The 24007-nt window shown below is 41.8% G+C and overlaps 1 protein-coding gene across 3 annotated transcripts in view; it reads right to left on the bottom strand.

The window, feature by feature from the left end:
* rusc2 (RUN and SH3 domain containing 2) overlaps positions 1 to 20168 on the bottom strand; it is a 119887-nt gene extending 99719 nt beyond the window's left edge. For all 3 annotated transcript variants that reach the window (XM_063042892.1, XM_063042894.1, XM_063042895.1), the window contains exon 1: positions 20059 to 20168. The gene's annotated coding sequence lies outside the window, so the exon portion shown is untranslated. The remainder of the gene's footprint in view (positions 1 to 20058) is intronic.
* Between the last annotated feature and the right edge of the window lie 3839 nt (positions 20169 to 24007).

The following is a 24007-nucleotide window of genomic DNA, read 5'->3' as shown; positions in this document are numbered from 1 at the left end:
TTTTAAGTAAATGGACTCTCAATAGCAATATGGTTTGAGCTTGATATTTAAATACCAACTTCACACCATATTGCCATTTGGGACAGGAGTTACTGGAATCTGGAGGAAAAAGCAAATGGCTGAAGGAACTCAGCCGGTCAGGCAGCATCTATGGAAGGAAATGCGAAGTTTTGGGACAGTCATGAAGAGTCTCCACTTGAAACATCCGTTACCCTCCACAAATGCTGCCTGACACACTTAATTCCTCCAGCAGCATGCATTTTTTCACTTAATTAAGTGCACTTTGGTGACCTACCCAAGGTCACATCACAAACACGGAAGAGAATGAAAAATCTCAGGTCAGGCAAGAAAGGTAGAAAGAGAACAACTAACATTTCAGGTGTGCAGCTCTTTAATGAATGACTGATTGACTGTGTTTTTCCAGCATTTTATGTTTTTTTTAAAAACAGATTTCAAGCATCTACAGTTTTTGATTCTGCTTCTGGTGACGCCATCCAGTGCTGAAGTTTTACATTGGTATGCAAAGTCAGGACGTCTTCCTCTTCTTAACAAAGTCAAACAATCAAATTACTTGTGTAGTCTTACTTGGACAGCCACCAATAGAAGTATAATACGTAGCCATTATCCTGACGAAGACTTTTAATCATATCATGTGATGACCGACTGGTTGAATGCAAGAGCAGATTACTTGGCAAATGATTTCCTTGCCTCAGCAGCTGAAATCATAAACGAATTGTAGCTGCGCCTATGAGTACAGTGGCAGAAAAGTAGCTATGAGAAGGAAAGGACAGCCTTTGAAGTTATTTTTGAAGCTAATTTGAAGCAATCTAAAGCCAGTGCAAAGAAAGATTGTAATGCAGTCCATTATATTCCATTAAGTGGATAAAGAAAGGCCGTACCATTTCAGTTCTGTTTCCCAAAGAGAACTACACCACAGTCTCAGTGTTCTCATTCACAAGAGGGTTCTCAGTCGGCTTCAAAACAACACAGGACTCTCATTAATATCTGTGGCTCCTTGAGATGCCTTGCTCAGTTATATTTCATAGAAGATTAGTGAAATGAAATTTTACATCTCTAAATCACATTGCCTGACTGGCTGAGAATTTACAGCATTTTCTGTTTTTATAACTGATGCTTGGAGTTTAGCATAATAACAGAAAGAAGCAGCTCTGGATCAGGATCAGGTTTAATATTATTGGCATATATCATTTATTTTTTTGTTTTGCAGCAGCAATAGATTGCAATACAAAATATTAAACACTATAAATTACAATAAGCACATATATAGAAATTAAATTAACTAAGTTCTGCAGAAAGATAGGGAAAAATACCGAGGTGGTGTTCATGGGTTCATTGTCCATTCAAAATTCTGGTGGTGGAGGGGAAGAATGCTCTCCATAGTACATCTGTACAAATTTGCAAATGTCTTTAGTGACATACCAATTCTCGTCAAAACTCCGAATGAAACATAGCTGCTGTCATACCTTATTTGTAATTCCATCAATATGCTGGGCCCATGATAGATCCTCAGAAGTGCTGACTCCCAGGAACTTGAAACTGCTCACCTTTTTTACTTCTGCTCCATCAATGAGGACCAGTGTGCGTTCCCTCAACTTCCCCTTACTGAAGTCCACAATCAATTCTTGATGTTGAGTACAAGGTTGTTGCAGTGACACCACTCAACCAGCTGATCCATCTTACTCCTGTATGCCCATCATCATCATCATCATCTGAAATTCTGCCAACAATAGTTATATCGTCAGCAAATTTGTAGGTGGCATTTGAGCTGTGTCTAGCCAGACAATCATAGATGTAGACAGAGTAGTGCAGTGGGCTAAGTATGCATCCTTGAGGTACGTCAGTGCTGATTGTCAGTGAGGAGGAGATATTATTTCTGATCTGCACATATTATGGTCTCCCGGTGAAAAAGTCAAAGATCTTGTTGTACAGGGAGGCACACAGGCCCAGGTTTTGAAGCTTTTTGATTAGAATTGAGGGCATGATTGTGTTGAACTCTGACCTGATGTAGGTATTACTATCGTCCAGGTGATCCAGGGCCGAGTGAACAGCCAGTGAGATTGCATCTGCTGTAGACTTATTGTGGCAATAGGCAAATTGCAGCAAGTCCAGGTCCCTGCTTAGGCAGGAGTTTATTCTAGCCATGACCAACCCTCAAAATACTTCAACATGGTAGCTGTGAGTGCCACTGAGTGACAGTCATTGAGGCAGCTCACCCTGCTCTTCTGGGCACTGGTGCGATTGTCGCCCCCTTGAAGCAGGTGGGACCTCTGACTGCAGCAGTGAGAAACTGAAGATGTCCTCGAACATTCCTGCCAGTTGGTTGGCACAGGTTTTAAGAGCCCTACCAGGTATACCATCATGGCCTGATGCCTTGCAAGGGTTCAATCTCTTTAAAGATATTCTGACGTCAACCTCTGAGAGAGAGATCACAGGGTTACCAGATGCTGCAAGGATTTGCAGAAGTGTAATTTTATTCTCCCCTTTAAAGTGTGCATGAAAGGCGCTGAGCTTATGTGGGAGTGAAGCATTACAGCCAATCGTGATGTTAGGTTTCGCTTTGTAGGATGTAATGGCCCCCGAAACCCTGCTAGAGCCGATGTGCATCCGATTCCGTTTCTAACTCAATTGAAAATGTTTATCCACCCTTAAAATAGCCTTCCATAGGTCATACCTGCACTTCTTGTATAGTTCTAATTCACCAGTTTTGAATGCCACAGATCTAGCCCTCAGCAAACTACAAATCTCCTGGTTCATCCACAAGTTTTGGTTTGGGTATGTTCCTGAAGACACATACTCATCCACATAGATCTTGATGAGGTCCATGACAACCGTAGTGGTTTCCTTCAAATTCAAAGATGAATCATTGAATATTGTCCAGTGCACCAAATCAAAGCAGCTCTGCCTTCTTGACCATACCTTCTTGGTGCTCACCATTGGTGCCGAAGTCTTTAGTCTCTGCCTGTACATTCGGAGTAGAAGTATAGTCAAGTGATCAGACTTACCGATGTAACACCCATAAAAGCTGCTGGTGAACACAGCAGGCCAGGCCGCATCTCTAGGAAGAGGTACAGTTGACGTTTCAGGCCGAGACCCGTCGTCAGGACTCGGCCGGAAACGTCGATTGTACCTCTTCCTAGAGATGCGGCCTGGCCTGCTGTGTTTACCAGCAACTTTTATGTGTGTTGCTTGAATTTCCAGCATCTGCAGAATTCTTCGCGTTTGCAGATTTGTTTGGTAAGCATTCTTCATGGTGGTATAACAGTGTCAAGTGTGTTGGCTACTCTGGCTCCATAGGTGATATGTTGGCAGTAGTTATTCAAAGACTTCTTCAAGCTGAGCTGTTTGAAATCTCCCATAGTGATAGGGAAGGCACCAGGGTATGCAGTTTTGTGCTTGTTGCTCAGCTTCTTTAGTGTCTGTCTAATATTGGCTTGAGGTGGAATGTACATTCCTACAAGAATGATTGCAGAAAATGCTCTTGGCAGATAAAATGGATGACATTTGATCATTAGATGTTCACGTCGGGCGAGCAGGACTGAGACAGGACCACCACATACGTGCACCACGATGAGTTTATTAAAAAGCATACTCCACCACCTCTGCCTTTAAAAGACTGAGCTGTCATCTCTTTGCAGAGAATGGTGAAGCCATCAGGTTGTAGTGCTGCATCAGAAATTGAAGATTAGATTTTGCATGGAAAATGTTTAGGATAAATTATTGCTTTGCACATCATACTGATAGAAACCTCACTGTTACTGCTTTCAGTGAATTTTTTTTAAAGCTTCTACCAAGAATCTGAAGAAATCTGAAAAAGTTACAAGGGTCCAAATCAAATCTCAGATTTATTATAATTGGAACTTGGAACCCTGGAAGATTTGTGTAAGGACAGATGAGGGTCTCACTGGACCTTTCCCTAAAGAATTGCAAGCTAAATGTTCGCTGTCACCCAGCTGATTTGATATCTTCATTAATGACAAGTAAATAGCATCAAAAGGGATGATATTTTTCAACACATAAGAATACTTAGAAGTGTATTTGAAATAGAAATTTAGGTAACCTTGCTAAGCACAGCAGAGCAAAATAGGGGTTTGAGCATTTCTAAGAAAGTGCTACTGAGAACAAAAATATAATCTCCATTACCAACTGATTCTAATTAGGAACAGGATTCAAATAGATCTGACATTAGTCATTATTAGACGGTAATGATGAATTATAAATTGATGATTGTAAAAGCTGCCATCTTTTACTTTATCTTGCCCCTCCAGTTTTGAATATATTCTGAATAACACAAAAGAAAATTTACTAAATGCTCAATTCATATAATTTATTTGGAAGTTTGGTTGCTCGCTGAGCTTGGCAAAATGTATGCAGATATTTCAGCTCCAATCGAGAAGCCATCATTGGTGTGCATTTGAGGGTGTTGTCTCCTCAGAATGCCAGATTATATACTTCTCTAGGGTCCGAATAGATATTGATTGGACATTGTGATCTGGTTGGCCGGTTTAAAACACTGTGAACAGTTTAGTAGTAGAAGATTCTGACTGGTTAGCTTCGAGGGGTTTGTTTCACTGTCCAGATCCCGAGATCACTGGTAATTTGTTCATTGTTGATGTTGTTGTTTCTCTTTTCTCCATAACGGTTCATATATCTGATCTATGTTGATATGTTTATTGATGGATCCTTCTGTAGATAAGCACGCTTCAAGGAATTCTCATTCTTTTCTTGTTCTCGCTTGAGTCAAGACTCTGGCTGTCATCCAGTTGAAATAGTGTCCTTCTTCATATTCATGAGCTGATACCAGCAAGAGTGAGTCGTGACTTCTGCTCGCTAGCTGATGCTTGTGTAGCCTTGTTGATAGTTTTCTTCCTGCTTGACTAACGTAGTACTTGTCACAGTCATTGCACTTTATTTTGTAGATAACATTTGCTCTATCAGTCGCATTTGGTTGCATTTTGAGTTTTGATTGGTTTTTCCTCAAGGTTGCAGTCGGTTTGTGAGCAAGTGTGATGTTGTGTTGCTGAAGCAGTTTTGCTGTTACAGTCGGCCCTCCTTATCCACGAGTACCGCATACGCGAATTCAACCAACCGCGAATCGAGAAAACCCGGAAGTGCTCTTCCAGCACTTGTTGTTCGAGCATGTACAGACTTTTTTTTCTTGTCATTATTCCCTAAACAATGCAGTATAACAACTATTTTACATAGCATTTACATTGTATTAGGTATTATAAGTAATCTAGAGATGATTTAAAGTATACGGGAGAACGTGCGTAGGTATCGTGGATCAGGAGCGAAAAGAAAACGGAAGTTCTTTTACTAAGTTGGAACAGGCACATCCAGTATTATTTCACGTCAGTTAGTCAAAAGTTTGCCTTAGTATATATTTTACCTTTCTATGCATATAAAACACTTAAGAAACATATGTTTCAGTGCCAGGCTCGGGAACGGAAGTTTCCGAGTTCGATCCAGTGACAGACCGCTACTGAGCGCGCTCTCCATCCGTGCCGGGTTGATGTGGAGGATCAAAATCCCAAAACCCAATAATTAAATCACTGCGTTGCTTAGTAATAATTGCAGCTTTCATCGGGACAGGGCCTTTCTCACTTTATCCGTCAAAATTGTTCCGATCGTTGACTGACTGTAGCCTAACGCTTTTCCAATGACCGATGGTGTTTCACCTCTTTCAGATTGCTTTATTATTTCCACTTTATTTTCAATCATGATCGTGATTATTTTCGTAAACAGAAACACTGCGGATTCAGAGCTCCGCCACCAGGTCCTAATGTCCATTGCACTGAGACAGGTTAAATAAGGTCTGGGGTTCCGCTGGGTTCTAAGGTCCACCGCATTTGGACAGGTTGAATGAGGGACTTGAGCATCCGCGTTTTTTGGTATCCGTGAGGAGTCCCGGAACCAATCCCTCGTGGATAAGGAGGGCCGACTGTATTTCCTTATCTTAAGGTATCTTAAAGTCTCAACTTACCTTAAAGCCAGCATGCATGTATGCCTTGAGGGATGAGTTTTCTGGCTATTGAATTAAACAGACTTGTTGTAAGGCTGTGATTTTTGGGATTAGGTTACAAGAATCACCTCCACCATGTTAAATCTGACATAGGATCAGACATCTGATCGATTTTGATAGGGATTCTGTCAGCAAATTAGGAAGTGTTATTTTATAACAATTATTACATTTCAACTTATTATAAAAATAATATTTTAAATGATCTCTCTAAGTATCACAGATATTTAAAAAGTATTAAAATCAAATCCACTTCTCCTTTGTTACAATCCCATAGAATCTTTTACATCCATCTGAGAGATAAGGCAGTTCTTTTGCTCACCACCTCATTCTAAAACTGCTACATTTGGCAATGTAGCATTCCCTCAGCAGTGTGCTGGGGCCTTTTTCTGCTCATTACCCTGGAAGTGGATTGAAATCTGCAACATTTTTACTGAAAGATTAAACTGACACCAAATGAGCAGCCATGACTCTATCTGACATAAAACGCCAGCTTTGCTTCAGAATAACTACTTACAGAGTCTGTTATAAAAAAGAGAAAGACGGTACCATAACGGAATGCACTGATGTGTACGGCAAATGGGAAGGGTGGCAGACAGGGGGTGTGGGATGGGTTGGGCAGGAATAAACAATAAGGAGAGTATTCCAGAAAAAAGTTGAAATAGCAAATGGTAATGGGACACTGAGAGCTTGATTTTTAATGATGGTTGATGGTAGATTGATAGATTATGGGCCAGAGTAATGTACCAACAACACTGATATGGACGCTGCTTTAATGTCTGGTGTCATCACGAAGAGCAGCTTGTAGAGAGTTAGATAGCAGCAAGAAGTGGATCACACAGAGAGGTAAAACATAAACAAAGAGATTCTGCAGATGCTGAAAATCCAAAGCAACATATAAAATGTTGGAGTTATCAGCAGGTCAGGCATCATGACTTGCTGAGTTCCTCCAGCATTTTGTGTGTCACACAAAGAGGAGCTCTAAAACACTGATGAAGTACTGTACAAGAAATGTGTGGAAGCTTCGGTTGTAAATACCAGCAAGTTGGAAGAGGGATCATATGAACTAACTTGACATTTAACAGACACGTTGGAAGTAAGCTGAAGTGTTGGTCTTACTAAAACACAAAATGCTGGAAACACCCAGCAGATCAAGCAGCAGCAGGGATAAAAATGGAGTTTATATTACTGCCCAAGAACATAAAAAAAAATTATGTTTAATGCTGCAGAGAGGGCTGGGGTGGAAAGGACAGAGTGCAGACCAAAGTTGTCAAGTCCACAATTACATTAACAACTAGTAGAAATAAAGGCAAATGTGAAACACAAAAGTACAACAAATCAATGAGGAGGGAGAGGAGGGAAGCCCTGAATTTCTAAATTCAGCTTTAAGTTCCCAAACAAAAAAATGAGGTACTGTTTCTTGAGCTTACATTGATTGGACTTGACGGCAGAAAAGTGGGAGGCCAAGTTCAAAGATGTGAGGCTGGTATGAAGTATTAAAGAGGCAGGCTATTGGAAGCTCTAAGTCACTATTATGGACTGAACGGAGGTACTCTGTAAAATGACAAACAAGAGAAAATCCTCAGATGCTGGAAGTCCAAGCAACACATGCAAAATGCTGGGGAGCTCAGCAGGCTGTCCTGACGAAGGATCTTGGCTCGAAATGTCGACTGTACTCTTTTCCATAGATGCTGCCTGACCTGCTGAGTTCCCCCAGCATTTTGTATGTGTTACTCTGCAGAATGGTTATCATAACTGCCTTTGTTTCTCCGTTTGCTCCAGTTTGATCTAAAGTAGCTTGATATCCAAAGACACTTTGGAACTAATAATCTATCAACTATTGTATTCAGAATATAAGGCTCATGAGTCCAAACCCCATGATGTAAACTGTTAAGTTTGATTCTGATTGTTTTAGCACTGCCTTCAGTACCATTGAGAAGATAACCGTGAAGCAGCTCCTGGAATGGACTTCCTGGACTTAACTGAATTTATCAGCATTCTTCAATCATCCACCCATTTCATAAGAACTATTTACCCTTGTTTTCTTGAAATTTGACTGCAGCTTCCAGTTATTGAATAAAGTCAGAACATAACCTCTTTTTTGCCTTTGGATCTTATTTATCTAAAATTCCCACTCATTTATATTTTAACATATAATTGCAGACATAATAACTCAATAGTTGAGATAACTATTTTCTGCAGGCATTATTTAGCAAACAATTTGTGTGCACTGTTAAAGGATATGAGCACATATGTTGCTGCTGGGAAAGGTCTGTGGTACAAGAATACAGCAATCCCGTATTAAACAGGATGGGTGTGATGATCCTGAGTTCCCTGAAAAAAACTTGTGCTAAGTATTCCAATCCTGCAACACCCACCAGTTTTCAAATGTTCCATATGTGGTTTTCAGAGGACAGCTGCTGCACAAAAATAACCTCATTGCTTTTCTGCATGGAAGCCTACAAGTGACTCAAAGTTAACAGCAGCCTAATTGTTGCCAGCTTAGAATAGTGTCCTTTTGGAGAGCTAAGCTGTCACAAGTATTACTCCCTGCCAACACTTCCAACTCACAATGAGGCATCTGAAGAGACAAGCCTGTGGCCTGTTAACATTTTTTAATTCAAACTCCTGCAGAAACAAATGCTTCCTGTATTAAATCCGCTGTACTTTTATGTTAATTTTTGAAATACTTATTTTCCTTATAATAGGAATGTGTAAGGGCAACAGTACTCTTGACCAGAGCATCCTTTAATTATCTTCCCATTTCCTAAAGACACCCACCCTTGCTTCCTTCAGCTATAGCTGCAACTTCCACTCAGTGGCTAGGAGAAAAATTAGAAACAAGCTTGTCACAACATAACCTCACTGTTTTCCTGCCTTTCTACCTCAATTTCCCATGGCATTATTTAATGTGACATTGAAAAATTCAAGTTTTTATAATTTACCATGGATTAATGTGAACTGCAAAATTAAGTTTTTTTTTGTTTCCCATGCTTCTAACCTTTGAAAGATTGCATCGTCCTACAAACTGGCAGCCTGCGTCCTCAGAGAAAATCATGTCTGAATGTTGCAGGGAGGTTACAGATACACAGATTATTTTCCAAGACAGACTCTCATTTGAAATGATTAACATATATGGGAGCTCAACTGTGTGTATGGGTTCCATAGGTTATTGGGAGTTGCTGGGGGTTGCAGGGTGGTGCGGTTCAAAGGGCTGGAAAGGTCTATCCTGTGCTACATACACACATAAATAAATAACCCAGGCCAGGCCTGTGTAGGACTTTTACTTTAACACAGCAGTAATCCACTGCAGCAAACTACTGCAGGTCATAAAGTCACAGAGCAATACTGCACAGAAATAGATCCTCTACACCCCTCCTGTCCACGTACTTATAACTTCTCTTAAATGTTGCAATCAAACTCGCATCCACCAATTCCACTGGCAGCTTGTTCCACACTTGCATCACCTGCTGAGTGAAAAATTTCCCCTTCAGGTTCCCTTAAATATTTCACCTTTAACCCTGAACCTAGTCTCACCAAACCCCAGCAGAAAAGGATTGCTTGCATTTATCCTATCTATATCCCTCATTAGTTTCTCTACTTTGGTGAACGTGCCTGCTGTCAATAACGGTAAAGGTCAATTTCATCAATAGGCTTCAAACTTCCAAATTAGCTTTTACTCCACATCTGAACACCTCATTCACTAATTGATTACCATACCTAATTCCAAGAATAGAAACAATGTTTTAATTGCAATAACATCAGTCGTCAAGATTCAGTTTCGGAGATGGCGGAATTTAGGGGATTAAATCTTTTCAAATCAAGAGAATCAGGAAAGAAAATGAACAAACCATCCTATTACTATAAAATAACAATGCACATATAAATATCAGGAGGTGTATGGCACATACTTGTTTGCAAAAGACACACCTTCCCCACCACACATAGCATAAATATTACTACATCCTGGAACAAACACTAGATACCTAATACCATTACCTCCAAAAACAGATAACATTAAATCTTTGTCAAGTACAACATCTGTTGGGATTATTTAAATCTCAGTATCATTAATAAGGATGAAGGCTCCAACACTCTGTAAATTCAAAATCCCTATGGAAGAATTCATGAATGTCAACTGGCAAAATCTATCACTGAATTCAATGATCCAAACAGCAACAGAAAAATGTAACTGAACTTAAAACATAACCACAGAGAGCCATGGACACAGCTCATCAAATTACAAAAAAACAGCCTCATCTCCATGGACTTCGTCTATATTTCTTGCTGCCTCAGTAAAGCAGCCAGCATAATCAAAGACCCAACTCACTCAGTCATTCTCTCTTCTCCCCACTCCCATTGGGCCAAGAATACAAAAGCCTAAAAGCAGGTACCACAAGGCTCAAGGACAGACCCTATCCCACTAAAATAAGACTACTGAATGGTTCCTTAGTATGATCAAGGTGGATTCTTGACATTACAATCTACCTCATTATGGTCTTGCATCTTATTGTGTGCCTGCACCATGAGTGCTCGGGCATGACGCAGATCACTGGCTTCAAGGTCAAGGAAAGGAAGATCGAGGGCTGCCTGGATAGGGCCAACAAATTTAACTCGTTTTTCAACAGGTTCAGCATGGGACCTCCTGCTGTCCTCTCCCCCATTTGCCCAAACCTAACAGCCTCCCTTCGCCAAAATCTTTTCCCTCCACCCCTTCCTTCCCTCTGGTGACTATTTGTGCTCCAAACCCCCTAACTTTGGAATATCCTGCCTCCATGGGGATGACCACACTCCCCCACTTGACTCTGACTGCAGGTCAGGTTAAGAAACAGCTGGAGAGGCTACATCAAGGCAAGGCTGCTGGATAGTATCAGACCAAGGGTACTGAAGGCCTGTGCCAGCCAGCTGTCTGGTATTTTGCAGCACTTTTACAATCTGAGTCTGAGTCAGGAAAAGATACCAGTGCTATGGAAGATTGCCTGCTTGGTTCCTGTACCCAAGAATGTGACTCCATCTGAACTTCATGACTACAGGCCAACTGCCCTAACATCTCATGTGATGAAGGTGCTGGAGAGGCTGGTCCTGGCTTACCTTGGACCGCAGGCGAGATCTTCATTGTACCCACTATACCTCAAGTGGGAGTGGATGATGCCATCATCTGCCTGTTACAGAGAGCCCACTCCCACCTGGATGATGCAGAGAATCAGATTTTTTGATTTCTCTATTGCCTTCAAAACAATCCAGCCACTTCTTCTGAGCGAGAAGATGCAAAGGATTGGCATATTCAAATCCACTATTTCCTGGATTACTGACTACCTGACAGGTAGACCCCAGGTTGTACAACTGGATTGTCTGAGATGGTGGTGAGTGGCACTCGAATGCCACAAGGGACCGTCCTGTCTCCGTTTCTGTTCACACTGTACACCTCAGACCTTCAGTACAGATCTGAGCCCTGTCACTTGCAGAACTTCTCTGATGACTCTGCAGTGATTGGATGTATCAGAAATCGGCAGCACAGAACACGGATCTTTGGCTACAACCTAGACCCTTTTGAGATAGTGGTGGAGAGGAGGTCACTAAACAAACTGTTATCCGTTATGGACAATCTGGCACATCCTCTCCATGAGCTACTGAATAAGCAGCAGAACACCCTTTCAAACAGACTCATTCACCTCCGCTGTCACAAGGATTGTTACAAAAAATCTTTCCAACCAAATGCAATAAGCATATACAACAGTTCATCTCTGTGCAACAGGAGAACACACATCATAGTACAATAGTCTCTGGTTTATTATTTCATACATTATTGCACATTGGTAATATTACTGTGCATATTATTGTTCTGTACTTTATTATTCGTTAAGTCTGGTGCTAAGTGTGTTTTTAAATGTTGCCGCTGTAATGAAACAATTTCCCACTCTGGATCAATAAAGTATTCATTATTAATATTATTTCTCTGTAGTTGTTACACTTCATTCTGCATTCTGTTATTGTTTTACAGAGAAATATAGAAAACCTACAGCACAATACAGGCCCTTCGGCCCACAAAGCTGTGCCAAACATGTCCTTACCTTAGAACTTACCTAGGGTTACCCATAGCCCTCTATTTTTCTAAGCTCCATGAACCTATCCAGGGGTCTCTTAAAAGACCCTATCGTTTCCGCCTCCACCACCATTGCCGGCAGCCCATTCCATGCACTCACCACTCTCTGCATAAAAAAATTTACCCCTTACATCTCCTCTGTACCTACTTCCAAGCACCTTAAAACTATGCCCTGTCGTGCTAGCCATTTCAGCCCTGGGAAAAAGCCTCTGACTATCCACACAATCAATGCCTCTCATCATCTTATACACCTCTATCAGGCTCTCATCCTCCGTCACTCCAAGGAGAAAAGGCCGAGTTCACTCAACCTATTTTCATAAGGTATGCTCCCCAATCCAGGCAACATCCTTGTAAATCTCCTCTGCACTCTTTCTATGGTTTCCACGTCCTTCCTGTAGTGAGGCGACCAGAACTGAGCACAGTACTCCAAGTAGGGTCTGACCAGGGTCCTATATAGCTGCAACATTACCTCTCGGCTCTTAAACTCAATCCCACAATTGATGAAGGCCAATACACCGTATGCCTTCCTAACCACAGAGTCAACCTGCACAGCAGCTTTGATGTGTCCAATGGACTCGGACCACAAGATCCCTCTCATCCTCCACACTGCCAAGAGTCTTACCATTAATACTATATTCTGCCATCATACTTGACCTACCAAAATGAACCAGCTCACACTTATCTGGGTTGATCTCCACTTGCCACTTCTCAGCCCAGTTTTGCATCCTATCAATATCCTGCTGTAACCTCTGACAGCCCTCCACACTATCCACAACACCTCCAACCTTTGTGTCCTCAGCAAGTTTACTAACCCATCCCTCCACTTCCTCATCCAGATCATTTATAAAAATCACAAAGAGTAGGGGTCCCAGAACAGACTCCTGCCTTTATAGGGTACCTTATCAAATGCCTTGCTGAAATCCATATACACTACATCTACTGCTCTACCTTCATCAATGTGTTTAGTCACAGCCTCAAAAAATTCAATCAGGCTCGTAAGATATGACCTGCCTTTGACAAAGCCATGCTGACTATTCCTAATCTTATTATGCCTCTCCGAGTGTTCATAAATCCTGCCTCTCAGGATCTTACCCATCAACTTACCAACCACTGAAGTAAGACTCACTGGTCTATAATTTCCTGGGCTATCTCTACGCCCTTTCTTGAATAAGGGAACAGCATCCACAACCCTCCAATCCTCCAGAATCTCTCCCGTCCCCATTGATGATGCAAAGATCATTGGCAGACGCTCAGCAGTCTCCTCCCTCACCCCCTACAGTAGCCTGGGATACATCTCGTTTGGTCCCGGTGACTTATCCAATTTGATGTTTTCCAAAAGTTCCAGCACATCCTCTTCCTTAATATCTACATGCTCAAGCTTTTCAGTCCACTGCAAGTCATCCCTACAATCGCCAAGATCCTTTTCCATAGTGAATACTGAAACAAAGTATTCTTTAAGTACCTCTGCTATCTCTTCCGGTTCCATACACACTTTTCCACTGTCACACTTAATTGGTCCTATTCTCTCACGTCTTATTCTCTTGCTCTTCACATATTTGTAGGACTCCTTGGGGTTTTCCTTAATCCTTCTCATGGCCCCTTCTGGCTCTCCTAATTTCATTCTTAAACTCCTTCCTGCTAGCCTTATAATCTTCTATCAAAGGCATCCGTTAGTCTTGCGAGATCATGGATCTGCGCCTGGAAAGTCTTCACTCTCCAGGGAACAGGCCTGGGCAAGGTTGTATGGAAGACCAGCAGTTGCCCATGCTGCAAGTCTCCCCTCTTCATGACACCAATGTTGTCCAAGGGAAGGGCATTAGGACCCATACAGCTTGGCACCAATGTCGTCGCAGAGCAATGTTTGATTAAGTGCCTTGCTCAAGGACACAACACGTTCCCTCGGCTGGGGCTCGAACTCACGACCTTCAGGTAGCTAGTCCCATGCCTTAACCACTCGGCCATGATATATCTCTATCATTACCTAGTTTTTTGAACCTTTTGTAAGCTCTTCTTTTCTTCTTGACTAGATTTATAACAGCCTTTGTACACCACGGTTCCTGCACCCTACCATCCTTTCCCTGTCTCATTGATACGTACCTATGCAGAACTCCTCGCAAATATCCCCTGAATATTTGCCACATTTATTCCGTACATTTCCCTGAGAACATCTGTTTCCAATTTATACTTCCAAGTTCCTACCTGATAGCCTCATATTTCCCCTTACTCCAATTAAACGCTTTCCTAACTTGTCTGTTCCTATCCCTCTCCAATACTGCGGTAAAGGAGATAGAATTGTGATCACTATCTCCAAAATGCTCTCCCACTGCGAGATCTGACACCTGATCAAGTTCATTTCCCAATACCAGATGAAGTACAGCCTCTCCTTGTACTACCTCAATGTACTGTATAATGATTTGATCTGTAGGAGCAGTATTCAAGACAAGCTTTTCACTGTACCTTGGTACATGCGAAAATAATGAAACAATCCAATTCCAGTCCTAGTTTCTCTGTGTTATGGACGATGGACGAACTTGTTCTCATCTGAACTCAATGATGTGAATCACAATAAGCAATAGACACAATGCAACTCTAAATAGTCACATAAAATTAACCCTATGCTTGAACCAAAGAGCTGAGGTATAGCATATGCATCTGTGGGCACATGAATAAAAAGCAGGCAAATGAAAACTGATAATTCTATGATCTTACACTTTCATCAGTGATGGGCTTGTGCAGAGAATGACTATCCAGTATACAATGAGTAATTTTCAAGCTTTTTAAATTATTGAACACAAAACCAAAGCCTGTATGAACTCATTCAGTGAATGCAAGAAATTAAATAAACCATTCAGCCTCTTCTAGGCTTGCCTGGAACACTGACCCATTGGAACTATACATCTGAGAAAAAAAATCATGCAAACTTTTAAGTTTTACGCTAATCTTCTGTTGGATTGTTGTCCAAACAGGAAAATTAGATAGGGCACTTGACTCACCAAAAAATGTATCAGAAGCACATAAACAAATAACCTTCATTTTTAAACTCATTTTTAAAAACATTTTGCTAAAAGCTGAAAATCATGCCTGATTAAAGAGTCCTGGTGGGTCATCATTGTCATAGTTTATAACATTTAAACAAATTAAAAATTGCATTGCTAGCAGAATAGCACAGATTGAAGTAGTGTGTGTGGTAAGTTCAGTTCATAGAAACCGATACAGGTGTCCTCCGCTTTTCGAACGTTCGCTTTACGAAACCTCGCTGTTACAAAAGACCTACATTAGTTCCCTGTTTTCGCTAACAGAAGGTGTTTTCACTGTTACGAAAAAAGGCAGTACGTGCCCCGAGCGGCCAAGCTCCTCCCCCAGAACTGCATTCTAGCCGGCATTGCTTAAACACATGCCTGTGAGCAGCTGTTAGCAAGATGAGTTCCAAGCTATCGGAAAAGTCCAAAAGAGCTCGTAACGGTTTTACACTTAGCGTAAAACTAGACATAATTAAGCGTTTCGATCGTGGTGAACGAAGTAAGGACAAAGGGGGTTTGGCTTGTGGAAGTTGACAAACATGATGTTGAAGAGGTTTTGGCATCCCATGACCAAGAACTGATAGATGAAGAGCTGATGCAATTGGAGGAGGAAAGGATAACAATCGAAACCAAATGCAGTAGTGAACGGACCGAAAGTGAAGTCGTCCGGGAACTAAACGTGAAGCAACTGCATGAGATTTTCGCTGCAATGATAAAGTACGACTTTAATTTTGAAAGGGTACGTAGGTTTAGGGCATATTTGCAAGATGGTTTGAGTGCTTACAAAGAACTGTATGATAGAAAAATGCGCGAGGCTAAGCAGTCAAGCATACTGTTGCTTTTCAAGCCTTCCACATCAGCCACAGCAGACGACGAACTTCGACCTTCGACATCAAGGCAGGCAGACATAGAAAAAAATGACCTGCCAGCCCTAATGGAAACAGACGACGATGAGATGACACCCCAGTGTCCCACCACCTCAACCCACTAGCTGCGGACCGATACACTGCCGCAGAGAATGAAGCAGTAGCTGAGACACACCCAACACATCTTTAAGAAAAAAGCCGAAATAAACAAGCTGATTAATTAGGTGCCGCCCGGCACGTAACTGTCGGCCCAGATCAGAGGCGACAGTTCAGAGGCTAACCCTAACCCTAATGTGACGCAATCGGCAATCGCCTCTGATCTGGGCCAACATTTACGTGCCAGGTGGCACCTAATTAATTAGTTTGTTCATTTCTGCTTTTTTCTTAAAGATGTGCTGGGTGCATCCCGGCTACTGCTGCACCCCTGCATGCTTCGTGGATCGGTTTCGGTCAGCAGCCTGGAGGTTGGGGACCACTGCACCACCCCAACCTCTGACGACTCAGCCTAACACACCATCATCAGTTTGCTCGCTGTCTTCCCAATTCCGGTAAGTGATACTACATTGTACATACATTATTTCTACTTTATATAGGCTGTGTATTTTTATGTGTTATTTGGTATGATTTGGCAGCTTCATAGCTTAAAGGTTACTGGAGAGAGTGTTTCTGCCGAGAGCGCTTGCGCCGTGTTTCTGCCAAGAGCGCTTGCGTGAGATTTGCGCTACGGAGAACGGTGCAGCAATGATTGTAGAAAAGTATTTTACTTTATATAGGCTGTGCATTTATCATACCATTCCTGCTTTTACTATATGTTACAGTTATTTTAGGTTTTGTGTTATTTGGCATGATTTGGTAGGTTATTTTTTGGGTCTGCAAACGCTCACAAATTTTTCCCATATAAATAAGTGGTAATTTCTTCTTCACTTTACGCCATTCCGGCTCACGAACCGTTTCATAGGAACGCTCTAGCTTCGGATGGCAGGGGAAACCTGTATTCACAAAAATATGTTACCTTGATGTTCTTGGTGGCTTGTGATTACCTGCAGCACAGGGTACCACCACTCTAATCCATATGGTATCTAGTTAAGAGATATCCTTGTACCTTTCTTTCTCCCTCAGCTTCCATGCACCCTCCCACCCTACTGCATTCTGCTGTGACCACCTATCTCCCAACCATCTTTCCTCATTTTCATGGTGGCCTGCTCTATTTTGATTTTAATGCTTTTCAAGAGGGGGAGGGGGTTGAACCATGATAGCAATTTTTTTTAAAGTAAGGATGTTTCTATTTTACAATTCTCTTTGACAATCCCAAATTTGAAGTTAAGGAAAAAATCTACCACTAATTTAGTGCATAAAACTAGGTGAAAACCAATTATCGATAGTAGAGATGGAACAGAACAGAATGTGTACACCAGCAAGCAGGAGGAATGAATGCTTGTAACTACAGAAAATTATTTGTAATTTTAACCTAAATGTTTCTTCTCATCTTAATTATGGATGTTTCACCATTTATTTTGAAACAATGACCCTTGGTTCTAGACATCCATTCTGGGGCAACATCATTCCCACATCTATCCTATTATGCCCCACTGATTTTTTTGTTTATATCCCAGTACAATCAGTCCTTATTGCTCTAAACTTAAGACAAGATAATCCTGGTCTGCCTATATGGCAAATTCCTCCATCTCTGGTATCAATTTGGTGAAACTTCATTCCCTTCTTCAATTGCAAGTATACCAGAAAATAATCCACAAAATCATTCAACTGCTGAGTGAGCCAGGGTTTCAATACCTGGCTGATTTAATTGTATATTTAAATGTACTGCCCTCTTTCTTTTCTGTCCTGATGAAAGGTCTCAGCCCAGTATGTTGACTGTTCATTTCCTTCCATAACACTGAGTTCCTCCAGCATTTTGTATGCGTTGCTGAATAGATATGCCACCTGGGCTTTTGCTCTGACCTGCTTTAACAGGAGTGATTGTCGCACATCCATTCATTGTTTATATTCTTCTGTTTGCAGAAAATTTCATTCAAAATAAATACTATACTAAGTTTCCAAAAAGTAAAGGATTGGAACTAGTCTCCTACTTTGTGTCCACAACACTTAACACTTAAATAGTTACACTCAGTGTAACTATTATCCTTTCTTTTTGCCCACTGACCTTATTTTCTTCTCATACTTCTGTACTTGCAATAATACTAGCTAGTACTGCTCAGTATGCCTGTTTCCATGCAATGCATATAGTAACATACTTTGAATTTCCAGACTTCATGACTGAACTGATAATCTGGAAATATTTATAGTTATTTAATTAATCTTAAAGCCTTTTCAGAAAGTGTATTCATAATTTCCAATTATCAATAGTATGTTGCAGGCATCAGAAATATCTTAACTGAAATAGTCAGGAAAAAATGTTAGTGAATACTTTCCAACTTGTGCCTAAGGGAAAAGGAAATCAGCCTGGAAATTTTGCCCTGCATCCCTTCCAATTAGCACCTTTAGGAAAAATAGCGGTTCAAGTTAATAATAAAATACAATGTGTTACTATTTTCTTTGTAATAGCATGAATGTCAGTTTTCAGCAAGTAATTAATGGTACGTTTTAGAACAGAATTTCAGGCTTGGGGTTTTTTGGATGTAATTTATTTGTTGCAATTTTTGGTAGCAAAAACTTGGTACAATCATAGATGCCACTCCTAGAATTATCTTGGACACTCGGGATTTTGTTTTTGTTTTGAAGAAAAACACTTCCAAATCTGCAACTATTAACTTAGCCTTCTCTGCATCCAAAATCAAGAATATAGATCATGTGAATAATTTGAGCTCAGCACTGACAGCCAAGGAACATGACTGCTATCTCCCTCCAGTCTGAATGACAACTATGAACTAGGATTCTGTGTTCTGTCCCTAATCCCATCTCTACTTGTACTTCACACAAAATGCTGGAGGAACCCAGGGGGTCAGACCTAGAAAAGAGTGAACAGTCAACGTTTCAAGATGAGACCCTTCTTCGGGACTTTTAACCCATGGAATTCAGTAAGATATCCTAAGGTAGGTACAATTCACCACAAATATTATATTAATGGTCTTTGCCAACTACAAGTAATTATATTTCAACTTCACTTGTGTACTAAAACATAGATAAAAGACATTACATTAGAAGCCCAGATCATCTTTGCAATATTATTTATACTTTATTACACAATTGTAATGTTTTTAAGAATGCCCTTCCATATTTTCACTGTTCCCCTACAGTCACAGAACATAGAATATAGTACAGGAATGGAATACAGTACTCCATTTCAACTCACCACTGTGCCAACTATGATCCAAATCTAACTAACCCCTTTTGCCTGTACATGGTCTGTATATCCTTCTATTCCCTGCCTGTTCAGTCATCAACTTGCAAATATGAATTCCCAAAATCCACAATGAAGCTCCACACTCTTATATTTTTATGAATTCCCATTTCCTTTTCAACTGTTATTCAATACATCGATCTATTCCAGTTCACGTTTCCCTTTCACATCATATTTCGAAAAATGTATAATATTCCTCATACTTATGTAACTGAGTATTTGAATTACTGTTGATCTGCTGACGATATACCTTTGGAATAAAGGTGTTCAATTTGCTGTGGAGCAAATTAGCAAAAAAAACGTATGCCCCAACTAATAACCAAACTAATTCGGCAGAAAAGTTGTGAAATAAATATTCCTATGTCGTTTCCTCGGATTTATCCAGAATCGACGAGGCAGCAGTTAACCTCAATGTTACTATGATATTACGACTCACTTAGCGGGTTACCCAGTGACAGCCGAGAGCCGCCGACAGCCGACTCCCACCGGAGCCGCTGACAGCCGGTCCCAGCGCAGATTCCCCCCGCACAGAAAGGTGCGTGCGCGGCCGGAACCAACACACAGGCTGCCCGAGGCCAGAGACTGAGACCGGGAACAGGGAGAGGGGCGGGGGTAGCGGCAACCGCAATGCGCCGGGAGAGAGTGGGAGATCCCCGTGAACGGGCAGTCCTTACCGTCGCCCAAGGCTCATTCAGTGTCCTCCATGTCTTCGTGCATCTTTCCTACTCTCCGCCGCCTGAACCAGGCTCCGTTTCCACTGGCAACCGAGACTGGAAAACACACGTCACAGCATTCCCCCCCCCGTGCGTACTCATGTCAATCATCTATTGACGTCTGTAGTTCTCCAGTGCCGCCAGTTCTGCAAATTCTTAGCCTAGAGCCCACCTCCAATGCAATATGCAGTTTTAATTCCCGAGGGAAATATATAATGACAAACTCTCCAGAAATGTTATTCATTTTTGGAATGAAAGGCGTCGTTATAGATTTTTTCTTCTTACAGCTATACGCGTCTACGACACTTTACACCACGAGTTACATTTATTTGGGCTGGTGTAATGTCTGTACGAGATTCGAGTCTGAAGCCACAAATACCGCTTCTTCTTTGGGAAAAAAAAAGGCAATATGTTATAAGCTTTGTAAACAGGTGTCAGAGGAAGATAAATAGTCTTCTCTTTCTGGCATGCCTGCAGTAATGTGAAATTTCCAGTGGACCAAACACGAAACCATGAAAGATTTCAGAAGTTCAAGTCCCCGACTGCACCATCTCAGGGCAATTTCGATTGGGAAATAAAAGCAGCTTTACCGGATCAATCCACATTCAAAGACAAACCACATTTCTTTTCGATTATAAAAGCGGACCCTGTCAGGAATGTCTGTCCAGTTTCAAATTGATCAGACAATTTGGCAATTGGCAAGGGTCAATAAAAATAATTTAGATTTAAGTGGAACAGTCATTATAGGAGCGGCACTGGTTGAAGTAGGGAACTGAGGCTTCCGCAAGAAGAGGCAGAGGGTAGGTTAAGTTTTCTGTAAACTTACTCTTTATTTATTTATTATTACATAGGGAGAACAGCAAAAACAGATTCCAGGGCAGTGATGTGTTCCTCTTGCATGACGTGGGAGGTCAAAAATACCTTCAGTTTCCCTGACGGTTGTATCTGTGAGAAGTGCATCTGGCTTCATCTCCATGTTAGGGAACTAGAAATGAAGCTGGATGACCTGTAGATCATTTAGGAGAATGAATTGATAGGCAGAAGCTATAGGAAGGCAGTCATACCTAAACTGTAGAAGGAAGGTAGCTGGGTGACTGTGAAGAGAGGGGAAGGGAGCAGTCAGACAGTGCAGGTTACCCCTGTGACCATTCCACTCAATAATAATTATACTGCTTTGGATACTGTTTGGGGAGGAGAATGGCCTACCAAGGGAAGGCCACAGCAACCGGGTGTCTGCCGACATAAGTAGGAACATAAGTGGCAACAGCTGTCGGGGTACATAATGGTACTAACAACATAGATAGGAAAAGAGATGAGGCCCTAAAGAGGGGGAAAAAGGGAGAAAAAGCTACCTAGGTGTAGTAATGTGTACCTGAAAAACTGATGCGGGGTGCAGGATTTCAAATTTGTGTATCATTGGGATCCCTTCTGGGGAAGGTATAACCTACAGTACTGTGCAAAAATCTTAGGCACATATATATCTAATATAGCTAGGATGCCTAAGACCTTTGAACAGTGCTGTAGTAATTTTATGTATTGCACTCTACTGCTGCCACAAAAAAAGAATCAAATCTCATGACATATGTGGGCGATGATAAACCCGATTCTGATAAGGGTCTCTACTGTGGACTGAGAATGGGAAGAGGGCAGCGACAGGAGAGTCACGGTTGGGAAAAGGGGAGGGAGCTGGAAGAACCAGAGAGACATTATGTAATGATCAATAAACCAACTGTTTAGAATCAAATTACCTTACCTGATATTGCTGGGTTGGGTGTGTCTGCACTACCCCTGGCATTCCTTCTCTGCCAGCTCCCGCAGTGCTCCACCATCGCCTTTCTCAACATCCCGTGTTCCCACCAGATTTACAAGGTCACTCTCCACTCCACACTGACAAATACATTACTGTGCAAAAGTCTTGGGCATCCTAGCCATGTACCTGTGCCTAAGATTTCTGCACTGTACTGTACACATAAGGGACTGATTACACCTGAACTCGAGAGGCACTAATATCCTTGCAGGCAAGTTTGCTAGAGCTGTTGGGGAGAATTTAAATTAGGTTGGCAGGTAAATGGGAATCAGACTCCCAGGTCAGGTAATGGAGTAAAAGTAGAACCAATATGTAGAGAGACTGAGGAAATATAGCCAGTGGATAGAGCATAAACGCAGGTGATGAACCTAGAACATGGATCTGTACTGGGAACTATGAGATTGTGGCCATTACAGAGACTTGGCTGTCACAATGGCAGGAATGGTTGAAGGGTGTTCTGGGGTTTAGATGTTTCAAAGGGATAGGGAGGGAGTTTGAAAAAAGGTCAGGGATAGTGTCACAGCTGCAGAAGGAAGGACGTTGTGGAGGGCTCATCTACTGAGACAGGGTGGGTGGAAGTCAAAAACAGGAAGGAAGTAATGACTCTATTGGGAGTGTTCTATAGACCCACCTTCCCAATAGCAATTGAGGAACAGATTGAGAGGTAGATTTTGGAGAAGTGCAAAAATAACAAGTTTCTTGTCATAGGTGACTTCAACTTCTATTGATTTGCACCTCTTTAGTGCAAATAGCTCAGATGGGGTAGAATTCATGAAGCGTGTCCAAGAAGGAACATAGAAATTTACAGCATATTACAGGCCCTTTGGCCCACAATGTTATGCCGACCATGTAACCATGAACTCTGACACAATGTGCAGACAGGTTGACTAGAAGATAGGCCACACTGGATCTAGTACTAGGAAATAAAACTGGTCAGGTGATAGATCACTAGGTAGGTGAGCATTTTGGAGACAGTGTCCACAATTCCCTGACCTTTGCCATAGCCATGGACAGGGTTGGAAGCAGGTGGTATGGGAAAATAATTAATTGAGGGAGAGTGAATTATAATGCTCGTAGGCAGGAACATGGGAGTACAAATTGAGAAGGAAGTGTACCATGGAAATGTGCAGGCTGTTCAGAGAGTACCTGCATGGGGTTCTGCATAGGTTTGTCCAACTGAGGAGCAAAAGGATAGCAGGGTAAAGGAGCCATGGTTGACAAGTGATGTGGAACATCTAGTCAAGAGGAAAAAGGAAGCATACTTAAGGTTTAGAAAGCAAGGAACAGACAGGGCTGTTGAGTTATAAGGCAGCCAAGAAGAACCATTCCCATTCGGATATGTCTATCCACGGCCTCCTCTACTGTAAAGATGAAGCCACACTCAGGTTGGAGGAACAACACCTTATATTCCATCTGGGTAGCCTCCAACCTGATGGCATGAACATTGACTTCTCTAACTTCTGCTAATGCCCCACCTCCCCCTCATACCCCATCAGTTATTTATTTATATACACACACATTCTTGTTCTCTCTCTCCTTTTTCTCCCTCTGTCCCTCTCACTATACCCCTTGCCCATCCTCTGGGCTTTTTTCCCCCCTCCCCCTTTTTCTCCCTGGGCCTCCTGTCCCATGATCCTCTCATATCCCTTTTACCAATCACCTGTCCAGCTCTTGGCTCCATCCCTCCCCCTCCTGTCTTCTCCTATCATTTTGGATCTCCCCCTCCCCCTCCCACTTTCAAATCTCTTACTAGCTCTTCTTTCAGTTAGTCCTGACGAAGGGTGTTGGCCCAAAACGTCAACTGTACCTCTTCCAATAGATGCTGCCTGGCCTGCTGCGTTCACCAGCAAGTTTTATGTGTGTTGCAAGAAGAGGTTAAGAAGGGATGTAGGAGCGTTAGAAGGGGACATGATGAGAAAGCCTCAGTGAGAAGGATTAAGGAATCCCCCAAAGTGTTCTATATATTCTTTGTAGATGAAGAACAAGCGCACGACAAGACTGAGGGTAGGAGCAATCAGTGAAAAAGAGGAAATGTGCCTGGACTCAGAGGAAGTAGGGGAGTTTCTTAATTAATGCTTTGTTTCAGTCTTCTTCGGCTGTCCA

Source organism: Mobula hypostoma, chromosome 3, assembly GCF_963921235.1.
Source record: "Mobula hypostoma chromosome 3, sMobHyp1.1, whole genome shotgun sequence".
Taxonomy (NCBI): domain Eukaryota; kingdom Metazoa; phylum Chordata; class Chondrichthyes; order Myliobatiformes; family Myliobatidae; genus Mobula; species Mobula hypostoma.
Note: the sequence above shows the minus strand (reverse complement) of the source record. Positions and strands in the feature narration are given on the sequence as shown.